The sequence below is a fragment of the Athene noctua genome, chromosome 14 (assembly GCF_965140245.1).
Source record: "Athene noctua chromosome 14, bAthNoc1.hap1.1, whole genome shotgun sequence".
Classification (NCBI taxonomy): Eukaryota; Metazoa; Chordata; class Aves; order Strigiformes; family Strigidae; genus Athene; species Athene noctua.
The window spans coordinates 15,098,791-15,123,632 of record NC_134050.1 but is presented as its reverse complement, the minus strand read 5'-3'; the positions used below and the strand labels follow the sequence as shown (position 1 = coordinate 15,123,632).

Below are 24,842 nucleotides of genomic sequence, written 5' to 3'. Positions count from 1 at the left end.
CTTTTTAATATCAAACCTCTTCTTAATCAACACAGACTTAATTGATATAATTTATTTATAAGATGAATTTTATGCAGATTTTGAACTCAGTGAATTTCACACTTTATAAAGGATACAGCTGGCTATAAATCTTTGTAATTTATATACTGTGGAAGGTCAGTAAGGTAAAATGCAAGATATTCAGAATCCTTCTGGCCAGTTTCGAAATTACTGGTGCTTCCAAGAAAATAACAGGGTCTTTGAAGTCATGATATTGTATTCTTTGTAATGCAGAAACATTAAAAACAATCAACTTGATGGAAGATCATTCTTCAGAAGAACTTCATAGATCTTGCTTGAAGCCTCAATTTAGTGATTAATGCAAACACATGGGTTGTGCAGTTGTCAGACTTTTCAAAATAGAATACCCAAATGATGCAGAATTTTATGGAGTGTATGGGGTAGATGCATAGATTTATATATTACTTGTCAAAATACTTGGTAGGGTGGTACCTTCTCTATATGTGTGAAGTAGAATAATACTCCTGTGGAATTCTGGGGACTAAATAAGAAGACTGTAAAGTAGTGTAGAAATGGCAATGTGAGGAGGGAGAAAATTAAAAGTAGTGAACACTATTTCTAGAACAGTTGAGATCTCACTGTTTTGTAGGAGTAGGAATATGTATTGCCATTTAGCACTTCCTCGGAATGGCTTATGCTGCCATCGTGAGGAAATTTTATTACAAGTAGCTGCTTCTACGCTGTGGTACTTGTTCATCATTTAAACAATTCTGAATTAAGACTGTTGAAGATCTTTTAAAATTTCCTTGTCTATGCCTACAGAATTAATAGTATATTTTGGATAATTAAATTAGTTTTAAAAAAGTCTTTTGAAATCTTTCAAGTGCAAGCATTTGGAAATGAGATGAAGTGTAAAAGTGAATCTGGGTAGGTCTGGTGTTTAGGTTGCTACGCTTTTGGTGATCTTTATTTTTTTAAAAGAAATTCAGTGAAGCCTGCAGTATATTTCTCTTCTGATATTTTGAATTAAAAACCACAGGACATCTGTAGTCTTCTAGATCCTTATTATGCTGGTTTTAGCCTGCAATGCAGAAGGAAAAATCTTCTAGAATAACAACGTCATTCATAATGTGAAGTTTACGATGTATGTTTAGGCTGAACAAACACTTAGAAGTTAATGGAATTGCAGTGCTTTTCTCTCTTTTAGATGGCAAGATTAATCTGTTGGAACACAAGTAAACTGGGAATGGTGTTGACATTTTGGAATGTTAAATCAAGAATAAATCACAATTTCAAGTATCATGTATGGTCTTAGAGGGTAGCAGTTTCACACAGTCTCTGGTATTTCAGCTGTAATTTATTTATAGTACCAAACATGTCATGCATGAGGGGGAATGTTTTCTCGGTCTAGAGAAATCCATTGGAGGGTTTTTTTTTTATGTCTTTAAATACTCCTAAAGCCATTATCAGTTTAATCTGAGCTTCTTACAAAATTAGTTTTTCTATGCCAAAAGCTTAAATCTTATGAAAGCTGTTCACAGAGCTTCACATAGCTTCAAAGTATTTCTCTATGCAGAAAAGCTGTTTAGCATATTGATACTTTCCTGGGTCTGTTCCATTTTGGATGACATACCAAAACTGGGAAACAGGTCCACAAAGCGTTACAGGCATCACATGTGTAATCTTGTTCTCTTCTCCTTAAAGGACATCAGTAACACAGATCCTGTAGTTTAAGGTTCCCATCTATTCATTTATTATAATAGCCCTTTGGAAATTTGAAAATGTATCTCATTTTATGCTTAATAATTCCTTTGTCCTCATTAATGTAAAGACTAATCTGTCTCCCCTTCCTCCTTTTTAAAGTGAGAAAGCTGTTTCAGTATAATAGAGTAACCACAAAGTAAGTTTGGGATCTTTAGCTTGTTGAACCTGCTGTGGGAGAAGAGGTGGTCCTCTTTCATGGGACTTTTTTGTAGTATATTTATCAGCTATTCCCTTTTACAGTTTAAAATTAGCATGTAAAAGTTGTGTACTTCTTGCTAATGACACAGGTCTGATTTTTGAGGAGTGTTAAAGATATGAACCTTAGCGTTCTCCAGGAAGCCAAAATTAAACTTGACATGGGTTGAGAAGAAATACTTCCATTAGGAATGGCCAGGATTTCTTAGTCTTGTATAAAAAAAAATATGGTTTGCGAGTACCTGAATATGATAAAAAGATTTCATGTTATAGACAGTTCCTAAATTTGGAAGGTGCCAGGGACAGAAGCAGCAGCTGAAGTATTGGGGAGATCACAAGGAGTCTTGGAAAAGGGAACAGAAAAAAGTGAGTCACCAGGATGGTGAAGTTGTAATTGGGAGAGTCTGGGAAGAGAAGTGGTTGCTTATATGTCCAGAATAATTGGATAGAGCAATCCAAGAAACATTACTTGGCAGATGTGTTGATCAAAAATGTCTATAGGCAAAAGACCTCCTTGCAACCAGGGGTTGTAAGAATTCATTTTACTGGTAGCTCAGTGTGGGGGAAGGCATTTAGGGCTGATTCTTAAAGGTGTTCAGAAGGAAGGGACACTGGGATTTCAGCAGTTACTTAGAGTACTGCAGGAATATATTAATCTTCTGTGTCATGTAGTTTGTGGGAATGAACAATGTGGGAACTGGTGTCAGGTTAGGCGAATAATTACTGTTACATTTGTATAAAATAGCAGAGTGAAAATTTGTCAGCACTGTGCAGCTGAAATGCAACAGCTTCTTTCTGATGTTGCTCTAAACCTTGTATGTGCTTGTTTCTGGTTTTAATGTACCCTTAGGAAGTACTGTCTGGGACATGTTCCCTGGTGTAACATTATGTAAATACTATTTCAAAGCAAAAATAAGTTACTGGTGACTAATTAATATTATGACTCCAGCTTAAAATATTTTATAGTAAGCAGAGATCAATATTATTTTTTAAACTTCGTGAGCACCTGCAATTAAATGTAAAGTAATTAGAAACAAATGTTCGGTTAGGATGGATTGCCACTTACTCGGTCTCATCTCCTGTTTGGTTTTAGTGCAGGTACTTGTATAGCATTTACTCCTAGAACCACTTCTTTGCATGTATTTTCATATCTCGTTTAGAAGGTAAATAAGGAGTAATGGAATTATTTACAGACTAAGTTTTTGATCCTGTGGTGATGAGTAAAATAAAAGCTTAGGAAAAAGTTTAATTTCTCACATGTATGTTTGGTGAACTGGAAAGGAAAAGGCAGGCTTGCAATCTTACAGGTTTTTTTTTTATCTTATTTTTAAAATTATGTCCTTTAATAAAAAGAGCATGGTACTTTTTCCTTTTATAGTTTGCATTGCATTTTATTTCAGTCAAATAATTTTGTTTTTAAATGAATACTGCATGTAAATATAGCTATTAGATGCTAAAGATATAAAGATGGACCTCTTCTGATTTTGTGTCATACCTTGCATATTGCTTTTCTGAACAGAGCTGTAATACAAATACAGATAACAGCGACGATCACAGGAGCTGTGAAGAGCATTTAGTGATGAGAATCAAGTCATAGGAGCTTCATGATAAATAACACCCCCCCTTCAGCTCCCTTCTCCTCCCAAACATGGAAAGAATTTCGATTGTGTATTTGTAAATGGTGGTATTTTCACAAAGGCTTCTCTGTGTATCTGCAGCATAAGAAAATAAATATAAAATACATCTTCTGTACTTTAATATAGCACAGAATGAGTTGAGTCTCTCAAAGACTGTGGATTGCCTATTATATAATTTTAAATGAACCATTTTTTAGAGAAAATAAGGCAAACACTTCTCTGGCAACTAGATTTATTATGAAGAGCTTTAAGGCAAATCTAATAGAATCAGTGTGACCTACTTAAATTAGCGTAACATGTTAGATAATTGTTTTAACACAGCACATTGTTGAGACTAAATTTAGTTACCGAGAGCAGTTACAGTGAGTATTCTGATTGTGTGGAAGTATTTACAAAAAAGTTTTAAACATATTGAAGCAATTGGACCAGAATTCATTTTGTGATAGGCAGTATTTTGAAGACAGTTTTAAAGCATAACAATTCCTGATAATTCAGTTACTTTGCCATAGGAGTCATGGAACATGTCAAGGCTCTTTTAATAAATCTAATATCTCACAAAACTGCAGGGATTTTTAGTTCATACCTCTGAGGAGAAATTTATAGATTTAATCCACCCATCCTGAAAGACCTCCAATTCTATAAGAACTTCCATTTAAATCCTGCTTGCAATAACTGTTTCTGCTTTGCTTCAAGTGATTAATCTGAGGAGGTATATTTTCCTGAAAGATTATATTTAATTTGGCTTTATATAACAAGATGATTAACTTGTTCTAGATGGGAGGAAACCCAGAAGGTGATTGTCTGCAAATGTAATTATGCATATTTTAGCCATAGAAGTTGGGTGGCCAAGGACTAATGTTGAGAACTAATTGAAATAATGCAACTCTATTAAAACATCAGTTTCCTTGTTTTAGAAATTATCTGGGATATAATATCATAATTATAGTTTCTTGATATTTTGTATTTAAATGTATTGCCTTTATCTTGAAACACATGAAAGAATGATGGCACTAAGTGGAAGTGGCCATGTTAGGGCATCTCCAGGAGGGGGTGGTTTTAACATCAGTGTCAAATCAACTAACATTAAATATTCAAACTTAACATCAGTTACATAAAATGAGCTAATTATGTTTTGTTTCTCTTAAGCCAGTCTGAAGCACTGGAACTGATTTAGAGACCAGTTTTAGTCCCTTTTCTATGTGTGGATGACCTGTTGAGAGGAAGTGATGGCTGTGAGGAAGGCCATATTCTGCTCTAATCTTCTTCCTTCCCCCTTTCTTTCCCTAGGCAGAAAGAGAGGAGTAAAGACATTAATGATCTTTTTTTTTTTTTTTTTTTTTTTTTTTTTCTTCCCAGCAAATGGGGAGAGGGCAAGTGTGGTCCTTTTAATGATTGTGCTTCACTTTTGAGTGCTTATGAATACTTCAGGCTTAATCATGAGAATGGTTAATGGCTGACTGAAGCTGATGGTCTGTAAACAGTGCTATAAAAAAGTACTATCTTGGGTATGTATCAGTATTCAGTCCTTCCAAAAAGATTGTAATGTGTCACATTTGAAGCCTGGTATTTTTTCCTGTGTTTCATGTACTAAATGCCTGAGATAATATAAGGATTTTGTACTGATCTCTTGCTAACCCTTTTTGGGTTTTCCATCCCGTAACTTTAAATGTGCAGTGTTTATTTAGTGCCATGTTTTTCAAGTTTGCTTTGTGATTAGAATACCTGCCTGAAAATTGAGTACTGTTAACTTAAATAATTAAGGTAGTGAATGTTGGATGTTCTTAACACATACTGTTAACACTGGCTTTCCATCAGGACTTAGATTCCAGGTTTGTGAAAGATCCTGATGAGAAGCGTAGGATTGTTCCTTGGTCATTGTGGACTTTGCTTTCAAAGTGATGGTTAATTCTTATCAAAGAGAATACGTATTTGCAGTATTTCAGAGGCGTTTAAACAGACTTTCCATACAAGGGATGAAGAGTGGAAGTATTTGTAATGCCTTCTGAAGTAATGAAATTGTTCTAGCAGTCAAAAGCTCGATTGCAAATGTAATCAAATGAATCCATTATCTTGGAAAATGTCTAGCTATTTTTAAAAATGGCAAATCATAGGGTTTATTGTCTAGGTTTGAGTCTGTATCTCGGTTCTTTTAGGTATTTCATTTTTTTGTGTTTCCATAAATTTCATTGTTCTTTTAGAGTTCTGTGCAGTCCATTCAGTTCTTAACAGTGTGACCGTGATTCAAATGTGTGTCGTATATTGTATTTCATTGTTAAGTTTAATTTCTTCCATTTCAGGCTGGTAGGTTATGATTTCCATTATCAGGTTCCATGATAATGGAAACCATAAGAATGTAACATAATATAAAGGATTCCTTAGCATTATTTTATTCTGAGGTTAAAGTGACATAGCAAGGAATATGCCAAAATTAAATAAATAAAATATGTTCTTACACCAGCACATAATGAAGCGTTTAAACAGTTGACTGTTTAGAAAGACGAGTATGAAATATTTACATTTCAGAGAATAGGTTACATTTTTCTCTACTTCAGTTTGCAGTGCTGAGTTGTCATTTAGTGGCATATGAATTGACCTAGGAAATGAAGAAGTTTTACTATGCAGATTAAATTTCTTAAGTGCAGTGAACAAATACAAGTATGTATACAAAGTTTTAATCAAGTCTATGCCATCCCAGCCTCCCTGAAGAAATATTTTATTTGCTTAATTAGACAGATGGCACTTTTTATCAATGTTGCTGGCTTTTAACTAAAAAACACTCACCTTGCATTTAGTAGTTCAGGTGTGCCTGTGGGGACAAATAAGTAGAATTCAGCAGATGTAATCCAAGAATTGATGGATACGTGGTTTCTTTTTTTAATGTGCAGATTATAATCCATTAAAATGATAAACAAACAATCTTGAACTGATTTAAGTACAGAGTTCTAAAAGATTTTGTGTAGTTTTAGGAAATAATTTCTTAACTTTCCTGTGTCTGAACTTTATTTTTTTCATCCTCATAATGACCTTCAACTGGTTTTAATATGCTGAAGTTGATACTAAAAATATTTTATCAAGAATATTTCAGATTACTTGTAACAGTGATATTAACTGAATGCAAGCCAGCTCTGGTTTAGAAGTCTTAATTAGGAAAGCTTATTTTGGAAGTGGTTTAATTTATCACTCTGACCTCAGGAGTTTGTACACCCTACAGTTTCTTTTTACTCTTGTTCTTTTGAGGCATGTGGAATTATACAAATTGCCAACTTTAAAGTGAAATGACAGTGTTTCCTTTGCCTCTAATTATAATGCTTTTCTGTAATCACGTACATGATTTGCACAATTTATAAGGCGTTGTAGTTACAGTTTATTTGCTAGTAAAAATTTTGAATAGGTTATTCTTATAGATAAGAATTCATCAGGGCTGTTAAGATAAAATGTCTGAGTTAAAAAAGACACTGTATGACAGTCCTCTTGTGTAAAAGACTGTGTGTGATTTATCCTGAAGATGAAAAATAGACTCAGCTTTCCTTATTTGCAGTCTTACAAGGTGCACATTATATACTCTGGAGCTTCATCAAGGGCCAGCAAGCTGAAGTTTGGATGCCATTAAATAGACATCTGTTTAGTTTGTATTAATGACTTATGTCTTATGGAGAGAGAAACTTACTATATTCTGATAGCTCAAGTAAATTAAGATTTATTTGGGTCATGATAGAGAGGAACCTGTCTTCTAAATTCAAAGTGATTTTAAAAATTGCTTATAATACCAGCATTCTGGCTTCTACATATGTTTTTAGTGACCATTTTTATTAAAAAAAAAAAAAGCAAAAGTTTATTCCTTTAAAGTTTACTTGGCTATTTTTTTTTTTTATTCAAACATGTTGGTTAGTTTTTTTATTCAATATTTTCATGTCACTTGGCAGTAAATATTTGTCTCTATCCAGTATAATTAATTTTTAAGTAGGATAAAGTAGCTTAATCCCATTTCAGGCTCTGCATATTTTTTTACATAATAATGTCATGTCTTCATGAATGTTTTTTGTTGTTGTTTAGAAGTTATTTCAAATTTAAGAATATGGAATTATTTCATACAGTGAGATAATGTATTTTGATTTCCTGATTTTCTTTGAACTGAGATGTGGAATACCTGCTAATTCTACAGCATACAAGATTTATGCTCTTGTATTTACAAATGTAGTAAGCAGAACATGGTCTTTTGAAGATAGTCAGTACCTGGTACAGGCCTTAAAAATTTCCTCTGTAGAACTGTTTGGAAAAATCTTGTATAGACAGGTGAAGTTGATGAACTTTTTATGAGAAACTGGGTGGGTTTGGTCAGGGCTTCTTTAATTTTGGGTTTTTTTTTCCCATTTTTTCTTGGATGTGTTCTGGAATTCTCTCCTTTTTCTGGCCAGTGGTGATGCTGGCATGGGTTCATGCAGCTGTGATGCAGCTCTGATGGCGCAGGATTTCAGGCAGGTGAATCCTGCAGCCTTTCTCCACCAGACTGTTATACCTGATCTGAGCGTCCTCAGTGTAATGCAGGTTCAGCCCTTTTGACTTGTGTATGCAGTAAAGCTGGGGGGATGAGGTGTTTAGCCCTTAGGCAGATCCTTCCAAAGCCAGTGTGAGGGCAGTGCCAGGGCAGCCAGACTCCAGTGATGCAATACTGTGCCACCGCTGCAGCCCATGCTGTGGCCTGTGAACCTCTTGCTTTCCAGCAAGAGCAGCCTCCTTCTTCCAGTCTGCTGGCAGGTGATGGATTGCTGGCAACGTCTGTGTGGCCAGGTGATATGTTTACTTTGTTTCCTGGGTCAAGGTCACGGGGATGATACAGAGTGAACCTGCTGGTGGAAGGTAATTTTTTCTGCTGTCGAGGATGAGATCATCCCCCAAAGTTTACTTAGGTTAACATTCAGAGATGTACAGTACAGGCTGTTTATGTGCACAGGTACAGAATAATTAACTGACTGCTGGTAGCAATTAAGTGATCTTGGGAGCTAGTTTTCAGTTGCAGGTTATGTGTGGCTAATTGTTTCAGCTGGAATTGCAGTTAGAGAGGAAGGCAAGGTCATAAGGAGGGTACTTTCCCCTTCTGTCTGTGTTGTGGTTAAAGGCTTTATATTCGTGAGGTTTCATGACTTGCAGTAGGTTAATTTACAGCCCAGGTATTTCTTGTCAACAATAAAACATCAGGATGTCGTCTGGGGCAGAAGAGAATTTTACTTGCTCTTTCTGCAAATTGTAGACTAATTTAGCCAGCTGCAGGGCAGAATGGCCTGGTTGAGAACAAGATACCTGGTGACATGGCAACTTCATTGTGATTTTAGGTTTTGCAGGCAGGAAGATTCACTGATCTAGTTCAACAGGACAGGGTTATCTCTCTGACAGGCAGAATGCCAACTGTGTTCAGTGGCTCATGAATCAATTGAGAACCTTTGGCCACAATAAAGAGTTGTTTAGCCTCTGCCTGAACACTTGCTAAACAGTAAAGAAACATGCACTGGTTATCTGACATCTAGATCAAGATTGCACTTTATTAATCTCCATCCTCATACATGCTTTCTTCTGGTATTTGCTATCACACAATATTAGTGAGAGGCATTGAGAATTCATGGCTGGCTGTTGAGACATCTGGTGGTAAAAGTTACTTGAGACAGAGAAAGTGAAATAATTATGTCAAACAAAATGTGGCTGTTATGGCTCCAGGCTCCCTAAATGGCTTATTTTGGTCTATGAGCTTTAGGTTTTTGTTCACAATTGATTAGTTACCTATCCCGCCTCCTATGCTCCAAATAAAACTGTGGAAAAAAAAGTGCTGTAACTGAAAACAGAAGCCAAGTTCTGTTTTTTTGTTTAAAATTCTCTGAAGGTGTGATATGTGAGGAACAGAGAAGCTGCAGTGTAAAGCACAGTATTGCACAGGAGTTGCAGGGTGGTGATTGTTTCTGGATGAGAGAGCTTCTCGTCCGGGTCTTCAGTGATGCTGGTTTTTACACACACCAACATATCTCCTTTTGCTTTGAGATACAGTCGTAAACAATGCTGTTCTAGCTACCTCCCTGAACAGATACTTTGCCATAAAGGATCCTTTTGTGAACAGAGCTAAGCTGCTGCTGGAATATACCTCCACGTGGCCCTCCAGCCGTTCTGTGTTGGTCATTGTTACAGAGATCCTGGTGTCTGTAGGTGCCATGGAGCATTACTGCAGAGGGTGATGGCAGTAGTAATATGTGAAGCCTGATTAAGGATTTTGTCTCTTGAGCACCCAGAAGAGAGTAGAACAAATGGAGCCTTAAACTACTTATAAATGGAGAGTGACAACTTCCAGGGAGAGTGGAAGAGGCGAGAGAGGGAGGTGTGCCACCTCCAGTTTGGGCATAAAGGCTAGGAAGATGGGCTTGCAAGTACTAACAGTGATGTGTGTTTAGTACTTAGGCTGTGATTTTTGACTGGATGTAGAATTGGAATGTGTCAGGTCAATGGAGGCTGCGCAGGCTGCACCGTAACTGCTTGTAGCTGGAATGGCTTTTGGGTAACGCTGTTTAGATGGTCTTGCAAGCCAGGGCCCTGGTTGTGGATTTTAGAGAATCTTTACAACCTGTCTAGAAGTAAAGTAGCCAATAGCAATTGTATGTTTGAGCTAAAAATATAATCTTGCTTAGATGTGAATTTAATAATTTTTGCTTTTTTGTTCCAGATTGGAACAAAGACATTAAAAATATTATTTCCTAATCCAAGTAGGAATGTCTGGAAGGACTAAGGTAGCAAGCAGACTTATCAGTCCTACTAACTTCATGATGAATTCTCAAATGTTTAGAGTAAATTCTAGGCTTTGTTTCAGGTGTAGCAATTTTTAAAACCTAGCTTCAGACTCTGACAGAAGGACTCTATCCAGACTTACTATTTTTTTAAATCTACCAAATAAAGTATTCATTGTGGGATTCTTCCAAATGCAATGTTTTTTTAAGTTCATTTTGTCAAGTAGTATTTAGCTTTTTATTGTACGTTTTTAATGACTGGTTCCTGGAACAGTGTTCAGAACACGTGGAAGCTGGTGTCTATCTAGAGGGCTAGTTTTCAGCCAGTGCTGCTGATGTCTCTGTGTGACTTTTCATGCCTCTGAAGAGGAGCAAGGAATGAAACAGAACTGTTTGCTTTCATATGTGGTATCTTAAGATTAGGCTTCTGGATGCAGAAATATGTCTACCTAAAATAAAACCTACTGCTGTAACTTGCAGTTACTTTTACTTCTCTAGTCCTTGAAGGACAAATCCTTAATGGAAACAAATTCCTTAAAGTTTGGATACTTTATACTTCAAGGCCCTAATTATTTCTACTATATAGAGTTCCATCACTCTTACTAGCCTGCATGGTCACAGAGAGGAGTGTGTTGGCATTTTGTCTTGCAAAAGATGCCTTCCTCAAGAATTTCACAGGATATGCAAGTTTCTTTAAAGGAACCATTTTGCAAATTGAGTGTTGCAGAAATAGCTGAAAGCCAGGTCCTATATGACTGTTACATGTTTTCATATCTGAAAAATTATGTTTGAGAACACATTTTTCTTTCTTTAAAGTGTATGCAAGTGAAAATGAAGGCATTTTGCCACTGAGAGGCTTCCCTAAAGAGGAGGAAAGGACACTAGAACAGCTAGATTTTAAGTTTCTGTGCTCTGGTTTGCATCCCAGTGTAGACTCTCCTAACTGCTGTATAGGATGGCTGGGCAATGGCTCTGTTCTGTGGGGAGTGCTAAGCTCCACCTGTGATGCTTGGTTGAGAGGAACAAAGACAGACTTACTGGGACAGATGACTGAGGATTGCATAGTGCTTGAAAAGTCTTAAAACCTGTATGTTGTTTCTAGTATTTGGTAATAGCCAGTGGTGTTCAAATTTCGCACCTGGGTACCAAGTAAAGAGTTAAGTAGGTCTCTCTCTCTCCCCCCCCAGTACTTTTTCATCTGACCTACCCAGCCTTTCAATGGCAAACATAGGACACAAATGCAAATTTAAAGCTCCTTCCAAATGAGATTTCACTTACTTTTGTATCATAAGAGACACTAACTTTGTGTTCCGGTGTTCAGTCTGAGAGGGTAGCTTTGTACTCACTATTTCCTTCTAAAAATAAGTAAGACAAGCTTGAGAAACTAAGTGGAAATTCTTGCTTTCCTTGGAAATCTTGCCTTTTGAATTGGTTTTATGTCTGCATCACATATTTCAGGAGGTGACAGTATATGGACAGAGAATGTGGGGAAACTTCTGTGTCCTTGTGAAGTGTGCAGCACAGTTGTCTAATCAACTGTTGCTTGATTTTGGGGATGTTTACTTCTTTTTAAAGATCTTTCTGGGAATGATGTAAAGCTGATGGAGGATGAGGATGGGTAAGAGACACCTCTAGGCTCAATAAATGGGCTGTCATGCTGAACAAGCTCATAATGGGCCTGCTGGGATAGTGCCATGCATATGGCAAGAAAGCTGCTTTAACAGCAGGAGGGAAAGAGGGGCTGGAGAAATGGAAAGCTGCTGAGAGGCAAACAGAGCAACCAGGTATTAGGAGGGCAGGTAAATGGGAAATTTTAAAAACTAGAAGGTGGTTTAGGAGAGGGGGAGAAGGTAGATGTGTGTTCTGCTTTTGAGAACGCAGTTAATTGAAGTCAGAATGCAAACATCTTCATGTGCTGCCTATTTTCTTTTGGAGGTTGCTCGCTTTTTTTTTCATTAGGTAGCTTACCCGAAAACAAGTAACCTGCTTATTCTGTTTCTGCTTACGTGACAATGATCGCTTCAGTTTTCTTGGGAAACTATGTTGAAAAAAACCAATATCTTCAGTTGTTTGACCAACAAGTTTAGGAGTGGCAGCAGAGATTATGCACTATCACTGAACTCACTAGTCTGCCTCAGGAAAGAGTGAAAGACATGCTTTGGGACATAGTTTAGATTGCTTTCTCCCATGGATGCTTTCTTCCGTGTTCTGGTGTTGTTTTCAAGTCCTCCTTCAAGTCCTTCTGGTACTTTTCTGATATCACTTCTGGGATGTTTTGTTTTGTTTTGTTTTTGCCTATATACAAAGCCAGTTAGTCTTTAAGTCTGGATGAGTTTTGAGTTTTCAACAATAGTGTTCTTCAGTTTCAAATTTGCCATTGTTTTTCAATGTTGTTGAATATTTACCTATTCTTGTGTTTTGTACAGAAAGGAGGATAGGAACTTAACATTATGTCTTCTAAGTACCTTTCAGTATATTGAGTATTGCTGTAATATTTTCTTTGTAAGTAATACTGTTATTTTTGAACTCCATGTAATGATTTTTCCTACATTTCCTGTAGTATTTTTTTCCTCTTCTATTTTAGTGTCTAATATATTTTGTAGCAGGAAGGGAAAATATCAAATACAATACTTGGTATGAGAGTAAATTATTGATTTATGGTATTGATGTTACAATAATTTCTGCATGACACTTCATTATATTTTTATGAATACTAAACATTTTATATGCATTTTGATATATCATCACATAACTGTCTACAATATGCCTGCTTTCACTTTTAGACTTGATGAACTTGATTTAGGTTCCAGTAATGAGGTTAGTTTCTGTTTCTCCTTCAGTCTGCCTTTTTAGTTTAAATGAATTTTCCATTAGTTTACCAAGGATGCTACTTGTCTGAAATATCTGAACGTGGTCATGAGCTTGCTCTTCTCCAGTCTTTCAGCCTATCCTTGCTTTTTGAAGTGCCATTACACTTCAGTTAAGTATTGCATACCTTTTCAAGTAGCAGCATTAAATGCTGTAATGGCTAACGGGTCAGCTACTTCAGTATTGAGGTCACAGTAAATTCTGGAACACACAATATTTGTGCCTCAATCTTATTTTCTGTGTTTAATTTTGTTCCAGCAAAATTGTAAGCATTATGTGTCATGCTATGCCAAACAATACTGATGTGGTTATTTTTAAGTAAGTTTGTTGGCAGTAAAACACAGAAGTAAAATTCAAACAAACATGACTGCAGTTGGAACGAAACCCACTTGCCTCTTTATTGGAGGTGGTGTTTGGCAGGTAGGTCCTGATCCCAGAGGTAGTTCTGTACTGCAGTCAAGCCTGCATGTGGAAAGAAATGAAAGGGGCACTTGGTAAATGTTTGGTATCCTTGTGTGGAGGCTTTCTCTTTGGTCCTTACCAGATTTTTTTCTTCCCCCTTTCTCCCTCTTATGCCACACTTTCCCTTCCTGTTTCCAAAGCTGGTATGATGCCTTCCAATGAAGGGTTCTGTAAAGATCATCTTAAATTTAGTTTTTGTCTGCCTGTTGTCATTTTGCTTATCCCCATCTTTAAATGCTGTGTAATGCTGTCCACCTGTTAAAAAACTGTACAGTTTCCACCACATTTTAAAATTTAAATGGCTTTTATATTTAAATTGAAATTTCAGCACAATAATGCCTCTGTTATGTTACAGCTAGGAGCAGGAGACAAAAAGAAAGGTCTATTCTGAATATTCCCACACATCTTTTCCCTCAAATGCTACAACTGTTTTATCCCTTCATAAATCTTTAATCAGAGGATTTCAATACTTAATTACAAAAAAAATTTACCCTCACATCATTCCTTTGCTGTCAGCCAGTATTTTTCTTATTATGTGGCTAAGCTAGGCATTAAGGGACTAAGTGATCTTTGCAAAATGGCATGGTGAGCCACTGGCAGCCTTTAAGACTCCTGGTTTATAAGCCTGTAATCTGCTGACTTGACAGTAACATTCTTTTCAGTTGGCAAATCAAACGGAAACACCCTAAATCCTGGTTGGGACTAAGAAGAATTATCCTGAGATGAGAATTACCGCATAAATGCGTTAATGCTGTGATTATCAGTGTCACAGAGGCACCAAATAAAAAGTGAGTAAATATGCAGGATAGAAACATCAGTGCTCTAGGGCTGTGCACACGAGTTGACTCCTCAGGCCCAACCACAGCAGGGTGGCAGGATGGCTTACATGGCCCGCAGCGGCTGTGGCAGCAGGGATGAAACCAGCAGTACTTACCCGAGCATGCCTGACTGGGTGGCAGGGAAAGGTGACTTAGGTCTGCTAGAGTTTTCTCTTCCTCTCACATGCACACAACTTTTTTTGCTGTTACCTGTGTGGGTTTTTTGAGTCATGGGTTTTGGATGCTCTCTCATGTTATGTTTATAAAAGCTGCTTTTTCGAGTCTGTTTGTAAATGTTCAGCTGATCCCACAACGTCATTTGTGCTTGAATTGTCTTTTCAAGCTTTTTTCTTTACAGCCAGGAGAGGTATAAAAATTTCTGCAGAATTACGTGCCCAGAAGGTTGTTTGTTTCTTCCAGATATATCAGTTGGGCTAATAAAAAAATCTTACTTCTCTGGGAAAACTGTTATCCTGGTGTTGTTATAGGACTTAAGAAATTGGTACTGTATGCAGTGACCTATGATATCTGCATGTTATTCAGTGTGCAAGTGTACATTGTATTTATTGTGTAAAATGGCCAAAGATTCCCCAAGTTGGAGCTGGTAGAACAGTCAATTACTTGACTGAGCTCTATGTGTGACAGTGTCCAGAGCTAATTAATAAGCACTCCCATGTTTTTGAGATCTAAGCCCTTATTCTGTAGTGTGTGATTTTTTTTTTTTCCTACTGTTTTATCTCCGTTTTAAATGTTATCATGTTTCACAAATAAACCACCTTTTTTTTTACACCTTGACAAATAATAGGCAATGTAAAACATCACAGTGCTGTTAAAACACTGTAAAACCATCTGAGTTAAATGAACAAGAAACTAAATGTTTCGCTGTGATCAGATTTAGTTTTAAATTAAGGTACATTTAAGGTAGAAGTACAAGCTCCTGTTCTTTCATGTCAGACTTAAAATGTACCTAGCATAGTGAAAAGTTTTGTACTGTTTTCCTAATGACTGAGATGTTGATTACAAACTTGTGATAAACCAAGTGAAACCAATTCAGCCTTTTTCCAAAACTGAGAGATGAAATAAAATAATACAAGAGTAAATAATATATCACAGGGTAGAGGTATTAAATTCAATATTTTTCCCGAGTTCAAACCGTGACAATAATGTTTTCCAGTACAGCTAGCAGAGATAATGAAATAATTTAAAAATAAAATATTTTGCTTAAACTAAGGAAGTCTTCATGTGAAGGCACTGTGTACATCTTCTTTACTCTAAGAGTGGTGTAGGTAGATAATCATTTAAGTCTATTTGTCATTAGTCATGCCGCTAGGCTGTACTGTGGCTGTTCATGTGTTCCTACTTTGTCTTTCCCTCTGCTGAGGAAGGAATGCCCAAATAAACTTTCACGTAACTTGCCATTGTACTGTATATCAAAAGAAATCTTGCTTTTGATATTTCTTTGATTTAAGGTGTAGTAAAATACTACAGGAATGTATGCACATAATTTTATTTCTATATTCAGTAGCCTAAATAATGTGGTTTAAGGTTCTACCTCCTATCTTTCCCTTCTGCTTTCCCATAGTTGAGAGCGTAGCATGACAGGATTCTTTTTTGGCAGGGGAAGACTCAATATGATTTTTTTTTGTACTACTGTAACGTGCAATGCAATCTGATGTTGCTTATAAAACAGTAGTATGCATTGTACATCTAACTGAAATTTTTAAAAGAAATTTTTGTCACCAAGTTCAAGGTCATGAATCTCACGCATTTTCAAGGAAATTGTTGTCACGGGCTAAAATCGTGTTCCACCTGCAGTCTGGATCTTCATTAGCTGATAGGAGGGATTTGCGGCATTGGCAATAAGTTCTGCTGGTGGCTGGCTGCCTGCCAAAGCAGGGCTGCTGTTTAAGACAGCAGGGCTCTGCCTTTCGCCAGCCTGAAAGGCACTGTGTTTTCAGGAAGAATGCGGTGCAGGATTTTATGTCGAGTCAAAAACGACGGGCTGTCCTTGCTTTACTGAAACAATTGCATGTTTATGGGTTTGTAGTAAGTGATGTCATGAGGGTGTTGGCTTTTAGGAATTTCACTATTGAGGAAGCAGTTTGAAATGCAGGCAGAATCTTCAAGACCTTCAAATATGCACTTGGTTTCTTTTTAGTTAGCTTTGAACAAACGTACAGATGGATACATATATACGTATTTTTATGGTAAGGAATTAACATATGGAATATAGAAGCAATTTAAGTGGATGCAATACCTGAAGGCAATGTCGAGTCAGTCTGGATTTTCAAACTCTGTTCCTCTACCGGGATATCCATTCTACCAGGTGTCATACAGGTATATCGTGTTTTAAGTTTTATCTTTTAATGCACTTGCATATATAGAGCTGTGGCATGATGCTTGTGTTAACAGATCTTTTTGTTTCCATTTCTTTGTTCTCTGAAAAAATTAATGAAATCTGAGAATTAAGAAGCTGGAAAACATAAATACAGTTTTGGAATGCTTTGTGCCTGACTTTATAATTAAGTTTGAGTTAATTTAAAGCAAATATTTTTTATTTCTAAACATACCAAGTATTTTGAGAGTCTTTCTAGCTGTAAATATGAAGTTGTAACCCTGGAAATTTTTTTGAGTTATACATTTGGATATTTCAGTCATTTATTAGGAACCAGATATCTTTGGTGTTGAGAAAGGGAAATTATACAGGTTTTTAGAAGCATGAATAATTTAAAGTCTTTTAATGCAGAATTGCATAAGGTAAACAGAAGTACTTACTGTTGTTATGCTTTTAAGACAATTCACAGAAAATGTGCACATGTGGAAAGGTGATAAATGCTGGTGTTGTGATCAAGCTTAATCATACAGGGTTTTTATTGTTTTGTCTTTTTGACTCAACAGTCCTGTTTTATTAAAAATTCTTCCTTCTGAGAGTGCTGTATAACAGTTTTCTAGTGAATGGGTTGGATTCTAACCATGAAATTACTGTTCCTGCTGTGGAAGACTCTAATATTGCATAATAATTTGAGGGAATGTGTTACAATACTTCTTTGGCTGAAAGATCTCAGGTTTCTGGCACACCTTAATAAAGGAAAGTAATCTCTGTTTTATTGTGTCTAAATCTGAAGTCCTTGCCTTTCATGCTGCAACAATAACAGAGGGAGGGGAAAATGGAAGTTGGAACAGGAGTTTTGTGCTATTACTCATCTTTCTGTAACACATTTAAAGAGTAGGATAAGAGACTAAGTTAATAATGAACACGTTCCTATCCAGAGAATAAACCTGACAAATAACCTTCATAAGCTGCAGCATACGCAGTGGTATGGGTTAATTTTATAAGGTAGTGATAGTAATTTGTGAATAGAAACAAAAGTGATTCTGCATAGTGTTCATTTAACCACTTTTCTGTGTGTTTCTTGACATAAAACCCTGCACTTATTTGCATATTTGTACCTCTGCAGTACTACCAGGCTGTCTGGTCAAAGGTACCGGTAGGGTTTTATTGAAACCAGAGTTAGCCAGTTAGAGGTCAACCACAATGACTGCTCATGGTTGTTGTCCTTTGGCCTAACTTTGGAGGATGCTGAAGTCTAGTAGCCTTTATCTTTTTTTTTTTTTTTTTTTTTTTTTGTGGCCCTTTTTGTGATAATAGGCATGAATAAAATGGAAATTAAAGATGACAGAAATTCAGTAGAGGGCAGCTGATGTAAAAACCTCCTCTTCCCAAAAGTATGTTAGATGCTTAGTGAAATGTGTGCCTTTTCACTTCTGCTTCTCAAGATCAAAATGACCAGAGCCTGCCACCCAACCCTCTGGTTTCCACAGTGACCTTCTAGACAGAATGAAGATTTTGTGCGTTCCAAGTCCTCACCTCACTATTATGGAAAGATAGATTGAAGTTCCCGAACTTTTGGATCCCTGTTGTTTAACTGCATTTTGTTTTTGAATTCTCTCCTCTCTGTTTCTTACGTTTTTAAATAGTTATTCTGTATTTCAAGGAAGCCTGTGTTTAATAATTTTCATTTTTTTCAGTTTAATTACTTTCTGTGATATGAAATGGAGATTATTAAATCCTGTTTTATGTATGTAGAATTGGGTGGGTTTACTTCCTTTTGTCACTAAGTCATTCTGACTTTGTGACCTGTATTTATTCTGGTACCTATAAGGAGAAAATCTTTACATCGTGTACAACCACTGATACCTTGGTAGCTTCAACTATGCAGTCATTTTAGACCTCATCCTTAGTGCAGAATTTTCTTTCAGAATGGGAATGTATGTCTGTTTCTATCTGGGGAGTAATATAGCTTACAGAGACAAGACTGAATTTGGACTCTTGTTGTTATATTCTAGTGAGTGAACATTTTCCAGTAAAATAAATAGGCAGTGAGGCTACCATTTATCATAATTGGTTTGTGCTCTCTGTGGAATGGGGAGGGTTAGTATACATTATGCTAAGTTTGTATGTTGGCAGAGACATTAATCTAATGTGGCTTGTGACTGGGATGGCATGAAAGTCTTGAACAGAATTCTGGAAAAGCTCTGTCTTCAGGGAACTTTGCCTTTTGTGTAGACAAGATTAATTTCTAGAGATCAGAATTATCATTGGAATTGCATAGTGTTTGAAATGGATTGTGTTTTCTATTACACATAAGGAGTAATAGTTTTGGTGTCGTATTTTTGTGGAAATGTGGTCTGAAATATTCGTGATGGCCTCTTCTGGAGGAGTGTGCAATGAGCGTTTTGTTCATTTATGTTTTTTTTTTTTTTTTTGACTGCTGACCTGATTGACTGCTGATTGACTGATTGACTGCTCAGGTCATTGTTTATAATTTATCTTGGAGATGACCAAGATACAGTCTCTAAAACTAGGTCACTCGTGACATGGTCTCTTGGTTGGCTGTTAATTATGGAATTGTATCAATCAGGAGTTCATCTTGGGGACTATGGTTTTGAGCCATACTGTAACTCATTTTTAGTATCCATGAAATGTAGAATTGAAGTTTCTTGGGAGTTTTTCCATATTTGGACAAAATTTACAGATTAATAAAATTTATGTTGAGCTTGATAACAAATCTCGTTTTGCTTATGGCACAACATTAGAGATCTGATCTAGATATTAGTTGTAGGAAATAGTGAGATTCAAAAACACTTCCTCAAGGAATTTATCAACTTTTTTTTTTTTACAGATTTGATATTTAATGTAGAAATTCAAAGAGAATGTTACCATCTGTGATTCCTGTACTTTAAGATAAGTAGCAGCAAATGTGGAACTAATATTGGGGGTTAAACTCTGAATGGTAGGTGAAACATGGAAGTGAACCTGCTCTGTGCCATCTTACAGCAGCTTGAATGGCATTAGCCAGGTAGCTTGCATTTTTTTCACCTGCTTAATGTTGTAATGTTAGGGTTTTTTCATATATAATGTAGAAGGAAGTCTGTTCAAAAGTTTTTGAAAATGTAATGCTTTGATTTTCATACGCTTAATCATAGAGATTAAGAACAAAGTTTTCTCTAGCAGTGCTTGCAAAGACTGCTAAAGTCTTTTTCCAAGTTACCTTAGTATGGCAAGAGAACTTCTTTGTAAGGACACTTGCAATTTTTCATTGCTTTAGGCTTGTAGAGGAGAAGATGGTAGCCTTATGAGTTTCTCTTTGGCAAGTGAAGAGATCTAGGATTCTACCTATGGTTGATAAGAGAAGCCAGAGCTTTCAGCTCCACTGGGATATTAGCAGATTGGAGCCATTTTAGAAAATATTAATTGGTTTTGTTTGCCTCAAAACCAGTTTTGAGTAGGAGGACTTTTTTTGAGGAGGAGGAGTTTCATCTCTCTCCCCACAGAAACGTGAGATAATACAAAATCCAATCCTGTCTCACCTACGGAGCAGTTACTAATGTTTCTGTAATGTAGCTGGAGTTCTGCTGGTGGACTGCGATACTCTTCATAAGCACATTCCTCTTTACAAAGAAACTTTTTGTTTCTGACACAAATGCAGGAGGGCAAGACATGGATGGGTGTTTCACATGGTTGAGAGATCTTGTAATTTTCAGTAGTTACATTCAAAGTAGCAAAACAGTTTTTAGGGTTTATCAGGGCTGTCATAGTCCCTTGGCCTAACCAATACCAGAACCTTCTACGGCCCTTTGTTATGTTATGTTCACAATAAAAGGCTGCTGTTCAGGACAAGACTTCCTTGGAATCGCACATGCTATTACACTTTTTCTCTTTGCTAAAAAAGGGGGGCAAAAAAAAGCACTATCCACTGGGGGTGTCTGTCAATTTGTAATTTTGTGAATTCAAGAAGTCAATTCGATTGCATCTGTGCAGTTGATTCCAAATGCACTAATGCAGATCCCATCCAGTCATAGCAATAGTGTAAATAATCTGTTGTAATTGAAACTAAGCAACAAACTGATAGTGCTTTATTGTGGAAAGGGAAGAGATCTTGCAGCATTAAGATGTTGCTCTTCTTTTGTCAAGGGAGCCACTGCTGCTGTATTTTAGATAGAGGAATAAATCTTGATCACCTCCATGTTGTAGAGTGTTAGGAGACAGCAAGTGCATTTAAAAAACTGAAACATTTACTGAGTTTTCTTTGTAGCATAATCTGACAAGTTTAGTTAAACTAAAATCTGAGAAATGATGGGCTCAGACACATATCAATCAAGAATAACAAAAAATTTATTAAAATATTTCCTTGTTTGGTAGCATTAACCAAAGTCCTGGGTAACTATGTTGCTGTTCTGAATATTCAGCAGTATGCATGTGGATGACAGGGATTTACAGTTTAATTTTTCTTGGAATAACAAATCAGTTGAGCAAAACTTCCTGCATTTTTTGTTCTTTGTTGGTTCAGAGCCATTCCCTTTACCCTGTAGGGAGAAAAGGAGAAGAAAGGGGAGGGCAGAATTTCTGACAGAATTGACAGATATATACAAGAACATGGTGTGCTAAATTCAGGCTGGCTTTAGAAGCTGTTTCCCCATAGAATTTGATTTTTATATATGCCTACAATAAAATGTAGCTTTTGTATTAGGAGAGGGAGATCAGTCTCTTTTTGTATGGATAATTCCTTTTTAAGAATTTGGAAGGAACTAGTGAAGAAACCTGATGCTGCTATCACTAGCTATCTCCTTTATGTCTAAAAAAATATATTAAATTCAGTTTTAAGTAAGAGAGGGAATGATCAAAATCTGAAGAAGACACTTATATATTTTATCCGCTGCAATATATAAAACGTGGGCAGGCTATTTTTATATTAAAATTATATTAAATGTGATATAATTGCTTTACAGGCAAATGTAAAGATTGCTTTTAAGCAAAAAAACCCTTGGTTTTTTTTTTTCCAAGGGGCCTCATGATTAGAATGTCAGCAGTTATTTGGGCTTGACAGAACAAACAACGCATTAAAAAGCTTCACATAATAAAAAGTAACTCATTAAGCAAGACTGAACTTGAAAAAAGAGTTTTGCTTGCAGGGAATAAATCTTAAGTACAGGCTGCTCTCTGAGAAGACAGAATGATAGGAAAACTGTTAAAGACGAGGCAGGTTGCAAGATCACCATTGCTAAATTTTGTCCAGAAGATACAAGCACAAAATTGTGAGTGAGAGATGTTGGTTAAGGTGTGGGCTGGTGGTGCAGTTCCTGCGCGACTTCCCTCAGTTGCTTCCATGGAAAAGTGGAGCTGGGTAAGAAAGCTTTTCTTACAAAATGCCTCTGATGTGGGAAGTCTCTTCTCAATTCCTTGCCTCCTATCTCTCGCCTCACCCCCACCCGCCCTTTTTTCCTCACTCTATTCACCTTTTTTTTTTTTTTTTTTCTTAAAATCTCCTCTACTTTGTCATATCTGAACTGGAAATTAAAAGCTTCAGCTCTGTGCGAGTCAATCAGCACAATCCCGCTCCTGGCTCTCTTGTGATCCTCAGGACCAACTGTGAAACTGCCAGTGTGTGGATGCTGTCCTGGTGTTAAACTGAGCCCTTGTGAAACTGCTGGCAGCGGCACGTTGCTAGTTTCGCCTGTGTTGAGCTGTGCATGCCTTCTTTAGGCATGCGTGTCACTTCTGGCTTCCTTAACACACATTACCTTCTGTCTCCTCAGGTCTCTTTCCACATTCCTAGCATGGCTCCCGTTACGCTTGCTGGTAAGGGTGTAATCAGATGAATGCGTGGCAGATTGCAACAATTCATTATAAATCATTCTGTCAGAAAAGAGGAAACTGAGGAAAAATGTGAGCATTATGGTAATGTTATCTGTTATGTATCCTTAAAAGGAGACAAGAGTATAAACTGCATATGATGCAAATAAAAGCTCTGACATGGATTACTTACTTTTCTAATTAATTCTGACTGAAACTTTGAATATTTCTTGTTGTTTGTTTTGTGATATCTGGTATTTCAGGCTCTTATGCACAGAAATGTAATTGTAGTTCTTCTAATGACATTGATATTTGGCCAGCAGAACCAGTTACAACAAGTTCTGTGTTACTTTTTTCTTAACAGCTATTTTCTACTCTTCATTATAAAAAAAGGAAAATGTCTAGCTTAACTAGAGGTTCAGGTGTAAAATCTCTTGTACTTTCAGTATTCTGAGGATTTCAGCATGGAAGGACAGTTTGTCTCTTTATTTTTTGGAACATTGTGCATTATTTCTGTTGTTTTAGAGGAATTTGTGCATGTGTGTGTTCCAAAACAAAATTGCTGTGTTGGTATAAATATAGACTTGGTTTCCTGAATGATGCAGGTTGTTCAGAATTCTATTCACTTCTTCTCTTCTTTCCGTTACCTTTTCTGCCTCAGTAGTTGACTTATTTACTTACGGAATCATCATAGTTCTTAGTTCAGTAGTGTGCGTCCCAAGATATACACTGTGATTGCTTCTCTTAGAGCTGAAGCTGCCTGGATTCCTCTTGGATCCTTTAAAAACCCTTACAGGGATGTGTCTGGAGGTTTTCTGAAATTTACCTGTTGTGTTTGGGGGTCCAGTTTATGCAGCAAAATATACATCAAAGAACCATCGTATAATGCTGAGAGTTTATGCTCTTAATACATTGGTTTTGAAATTAAATATGGAAACTAACTTTGCGTCTTACAAGTTGAGCCTAGAGAGTAGTGTTGTTCTTTCTGTCGTACCTAAAGGAAACCTTGACTTGTAATATCTCCTGCAGTTTAAAGGATGGTCCTAGAAGTTGTCCTGGTTTGTGCAGCATTTTAGTTGATAATTTGGGAAATGTAAACTAGGAATTTGTTACAGTTAGATTTGGAGGAAAAAAAAGTTGAAACGGTGGCAGAAAAATTGTAAGCTGTAAATCTGCAAGTTTCTTCTTTATGCAAATTCATAACTTATTAAAACATAAATGAGGGCATTGCAGAAGCTTAAAAGTTATTTTAAAAACAATTAACTATAGGAAAATTATAACCAATATAGTGATTTATGTTAAAATTTGCATACGTGTCAGCTAATATTTGAATTATAACATTGTTAAATATAGATAGTATGTATTGTAATAAGATGTAGGTTATATTTAGTCTAACTTTTTATGCTGTTATTTTGGCAGGTGTATGATTTGTGACATTGTTAATCCAGTTTCATGAGTCCTGAAATTCATTTGAAGGACATCTTCCTGCAGAAAATGAGCATAAATTTGAACACCTAATAAATGGATACTTATATATTCCATTTTTAGATTTTTTGCAAAAAATAGACTACTTGTTTCTCACATGCTGAGGAGAGCCATTTTAAAGACACTTATTTGAAACAGACGGTCAGTCCTGTTGACGTGTAAATGCCTCTGCACACTGCTGAGATGACTGCAATGCAGATAATGCTGATGGTGCTAGCCTTTTCAAAATTTACATCAGGTTTTCAGCTCCTATGAGAGGTTTCATTTACTCATAACTTTAGGTAAGGAATAATCATCCGCTGAAGACAAACAATTACAGTGGAGAAGATTGTAATGGCTGAGATTATGACCTCATGTGGGGAGCGTGCCAGGACAGTACATAACCACGCTGCTTTCCCGACATGCTGTCTCAGATATGACTTGTCCCGAGTGACAAATCAGATGGCAGTTAAGACCTGTGTCACAGAAATGAAGACCTGTGTCATTTTCAGGCATTGTTGTGCATTAATCTCTTTCCTTGGAAACTCTTGGATGTTGTACTATTAAGTTTTGCTTGCTGTGACATTGCTGACATTAGTTCTGTTTTTCCTGTGGCTACCACCTTCTCCTGAAGTGGGACAGCCTCTCTGACTTTTTCTTTTACTCTTCAAATTCCACCTGTGCCTGCACTTTACTGTCCCTTTCCTTGAAGACCTGTCCCTTTTCCCTTATGATTTAC

General features: G+C 36.6%; 1 protein-coding gene across 6 annotated transcripts in view; it reads left to right on the top strand.

Moving 5' to 3' along the window:
* Nucleotides 1-24,842, top strand: part of PLEKHA7 (pleckstrin homology domain containing A7) — a 160,378-nt gene that overhangs the window by 37,519 nt on the left and 98,017 nt on the right. The gene's annotated exons all lie outside the window — the stretch shown is intronic.